This window comes from Zalophus californianus, chromosome 12 (genome assembly GCF_009762305.2).
Source record: "Zalophus californianus isolate mZalCal1 chromosome 12, mZalCal1.pri.v2, whole genome shotgun sequence".
In the NCBI taxonomy this organism is placed as follows: Eukaryota; Metazoa; Chordata; class Mammalia; order Carnivora; family Otariidae; genus Zalophus; species Zalophus californianus.
The window spans coordinates 31367234-31371785 of record NC_045606.1 but is presented as its reverse complement, the minus strand read 5'-3'; the positions used below and the strand labels follow the sequence as shown (position 1 = coordinate 31371785).

At 40.1% G+C, this 4552-nt stretch overlaps 1 pseudogene across 1 annotated transcript; it reads left to right on the top strand.

The window, feature by feature from the left end:
- The first annotated feature begins 551 nt into the window (after positions 1-551).
- LOC113910927 lies at positions 552-4248 on the top strand (annotated as a pseudogene). Its single transcript, XR_003516323.2, has one exon. The product of XR_003516323.2 is annotated as an RAD9, HUS1, RAD1-interacting nuclear orphan protein 1-like (transcript).
- Positions 4249-4552: the final 304 nt, after the last annotated feature.

The window sequence follows — 4552 nt, the reverse complement described above, 5'->3', positions numbered from 1 at the left end:
AGAACGTGCCCCCTCCAATACCCATCACCAGACTAACCCATCCCCCCTCTCCCCCTCCAGAACCCTCAGGTTGTTTTTCAGAGTCCCTCATCTCTCATGGTTCGTCTCCCCCTCTGACTTACTCCCCTTCATTCTTCCTCTCCTGCTATCTTCTTTTTCTTTTTTCTTAAAATATGTTGCATTATTTGTTTCAGAGGTACAGATCTGTGATTCAACAGTCTTGCACAATTCACAGCGCTCACCGTAGCACATACCCTCCCCAGTGTCTATCACCCAGCCACCCTATCCCTCCCACCCACCACCACTCCAGCAACCCTCAGTTTGTTCCTGAGATTAAGAATTCCTCATATCAGTGAGGTCATATGATACATGTCTTTCTCTGATTGACTTATTTCACTAAGCATAACACCCTCCAGTTCCATCCACGTCATTGCAAATGGCAAGATCTCATTCCTTTTGATGGCTGCATAATATTCCATTGTGTATATATACCACATCTTCTTTATCCATTCATCTGTCGATGGACATCTTGGCTCTTTCCACGGTTTGGCTATTGTGGACATTGCTGCTATAAACATTGGGGTGCACGTACCCCTTCGGGTCCCTACATTTGTATCTTTGGGGTAAATACCCAGTCTTACTGTTCTTTTTAAATGAAGGAAATCCTAAGTATCGCCATAGTGAATTCTATAGTTAAATGTGCTCTTTGATTTTGCTTTTGCCAACTTGGATATGCACTGTGGAGAACTATTTTATAACACAACAAAAATATCACCATTGATAGGAAGTAACCATGGGTTGAATACATGCAAATCTATTACCATTGTCTTAAGATTCTTCCTCTAGAAGGAATACGTGTAGGGAAGATTGAGTTCAAATTGAGAGATATCCACTGGATTTTTTCAATATATAATAAGCAAGGAAGGGTTGATAAAAGCCCTTGCACAATAAGGTGAAATAAGCCAGAATTTTAGGTAGCAAGCTAAATAAATTTTGCAAAGTGGCACTATACAAGGTTTATATGATTAAGGTATTATGGTATGCTTTGTGAATAGTATATTCCAAATATTGTTCAATACTAATCATTTATGAAATGGATTTCTAGTATAAAAAAGTAATTTCTATAGTTTTTCAGTGCTTATTATAATTTTAAGCAGTGAAATTAAATGAATAATGAACGTATAAGTTTGACTAAGGCATAGATGAGAGAAAATTATGTAAAATCTTAGGGTAGAAAGGTGTGAACAGGAGCTGAGATATGAGACATGCTTCTTTCTCAAATCTTTGCTGGAATGCAGGATGGTTTTCTCTGTTTTTCCTGTGCTGATAGTGCCATTTCCAAGATGACCTTCAGCAGGATTAGCCTTCCTGGCTCATGCATGGAGCTGAAAGAGCCTCGTGCACCCTCTTCCCACAAACTGAGATAACCAAAAGGCCTTGAGATTGATGTTTTTCTGCCTGCTCTATAAAAGGCCATCTATTTTTCTTTTTTTTTTAACCTTTATTATCATATATTCTATGTGATACAAAATGATTAAAATATATTAAAACATCACCCACCATCCAGGATATTTCTCTACAAAACTTTTTGAAAATAGTTTCATCTATACTGTATAGTCAATTTTACAGCCTTCCTTTTTCACTTAATGTATCAGTGGCTTCATTCTTTTACATGGTATATGTATATTATTAGTGGCTGCAATATATTACATCAAATGGCCTTTTATTTAACCACTGCCCTAATTAAACATATAGGTTATATCTGTTTTTTTACTAAAACAAATAACATTTCAGAGAATATTTTAGCACTTATTACTTTTTTCCATATTTTAAATTATTTCCTTGGAATACTTGCCAAGAATTGGGATTACAAAATTAAGAAATCTTAATAGCACTTGATATTTATTGCCAAATTATTTCTAAATTGACCTTGTCAATATCATTGGCATTGGATGAGGGTGTTGGTTTCATCATACCTTTTATAAGTTTTGTTTTTTATCTCAGTTTGTGTTCACTGAGAAGGTACAAAGAACACATGCTCCATTAATTTACCCTTGATCCACCTAAGCAAGGGTACAAAAAAACCTGGAAAACTGTGAGCAGAGCTGTGGTATATAGTGCTGACCCTAGAGCATCAGTGGGAAAGACAGGGAAAATGTCACTACTCATCCACTCCATTTTGTGCAAAACGGCCAAGTGTGCCAGGGTTGGAGCCTGCCTGTTGTCTAGAGAATGGTTGCTTCAAAATTAAATACTACCCAGGCTGATGTAAAGAAAGTGTCTGGGGTTAACCATGTTCTTTGGTAAAGAGTTTTTACTGGGCCACAGTTCATCACTAAAGATAGAAAATGTCGCACCTAGGTTAAAAAAAAAAAAAGCCTATCTAGAGTAAAAATCTACTTTAATAACCTAGTAAAACTGTTCTGCCTGGGTAGTTAATAGAAGCCATCCACAAAGCCAGAAGTTGAAGAACACCTCCAGTGGTTTTGGTATAACAATGGCTTGGCAAACCTGACCCTCAGCATCAACCACAGGGGCTCCAAGCCCCACCAGTGGACCAGAGAAGCCAATTTCCTCCCCTTGTCCCTCTCACCATCCTTCCTCCCCGAACCATCAAACCAACTTGATCCTCCTAACACAGCTGACTCCTCCAGTTTACCTACGGTTGGAAAGAATGAGTTTGGAACAGATGGAAATACTGAACTGTATTCCTTTTAACAGGTCCAACTTGTTCTCTATAAAAAAAGTTAGACTAGCGGAGGCCCAGGGGAGCGGCGGCCGGGACGCCGCCGGGCGGGCATGGGTTGGAATCCGAGCCCGAACCCCGACCTGACGACAACCAGCATCAGGTGGTTACTAATTTTAACTGCTCTTCATTCACCTATTGATGCCTCCCAGAAAAAAACGCCGCCAGCCTTCCCAGAAAGCCCAGCTGCTATTCCAAGAACCACCACTGGAGGGCCCCAAACACCATTATGGCTCTCCCCAGCTTACCATTACCCACACTAGACAGGTGCCCAGCAAGCCCATTGACCGTAACACCGTCACTTCCTGGGTATCACCTCAGTTTGATACGGCAGCAGAAAGCTGGTTCCCTGTGAACCAGAAATGTCATCGTTGAAACCAGGCAAGACATGCAAGTCGAAAATCTACCGCCTCCAAGTTCCCACATCTAACATTTGACAGTCCACTGTCTTCCTCCTGTTTAGCCACACTTGGGATCCCCTTACGCAGGGAATGCCCCGGTCAATCAGAAAAGCGCATTTCCGGAAGGCCCTTAGTTCCAATGCTCCGTCCTCAAAGCTGTGGGGAAGTGTCAGTACATGCGCTTCAAAACTTACCTTATGTATTCATTCCCCCTGATATCCAGACCCCAGAGTCATCGTTTGTGAAGGAGGGGCCCATTCCCCCAGATCAGAGGGAAGGTAGCCTCCCTAGCTGCTCCTTCCACGCTAGTACTCCCAAGAGCTCAGAGCCTGGGCCTGTTCTAGTTGAAGACACTCCCGAGGAGAAGTATGGGATCAAGGTCACATGGAGGAAACGATGCCACTTGTTTACTTACCTCAGGGAGAGAGGGAAGCTGAACAAAAACCAGTTCCTTGTGAAAAACTCACTGGATTTCTCCGACACCAGCAGTCTCAAGAAATTTTCATAAAGTTGCTAAAGTACTTTTCTGGCTCACAGGAGAGTACATCAGGAGAATAAAATGGAAATAATACCAATAACCTCAAAAGAAAAAAAGATGTTTTAACTAGAACCTTGGAGTCATAAGGGAATTCAGTTCCCAGATTTGCTTTTTAAGATGTCTTTTCCTAAAAAGTTTTTAGTGTCATAAACAGTTCATATTTTTCTTAACATTAACTGTCTAAAATTTTAAAGTATCTTATAGTAACTTTTAAAATGTATGTAAATAAATGGTTGCAGAAATGTTTTACAGAATCCTGCTTCTGATTACCGATCACGCAGCAATATTGCCTTCTCCACAAAAGGTCTTTCTTCGTTGTTTTTTAAAAACTAATTAATCCTCTAATCACCTTGTCCAAACTAATTCATTCCACACTTTTGAGTACCAACTCTGTGTCAGGCTCAGCAGCAGCTTCCTTTATGACATGATGGACAGGAAAAATAAAAGCAACCTCTGTGAAAAAATAAAAGACTAAACTGCACTGTATTCTAGGAAAATTTTTAAGCTCACAGACCTTTTATTTTTGTATGTTCTCCCCATGGTAAGGGATGACTGCTTCTATAAATTTGTACTCATTAAATGTTATTTTAAAAATATGTTCCAGTTTGTTTAATTCCAGTTTTGACTCATCAGCATTCCAAAAAAAAAAGATTAAAAGCTTTTAAATCACAGCAGTTCCAATATCTGGAAGTAAAAATACCTCCCTTCAGGCATAAGGAAAAGGAGAGGCAGTACATGAGCTTAAAAGCATATAAACAGATTTGCAGCTTGGCAAATATACTGCTTCGTGCAGTATATGCTTGAGCTCAGCAGTGGGTGCACTCCAATATCCTCTGTGTCTCACTTTTACCCTCAGAGAGGGGAGAG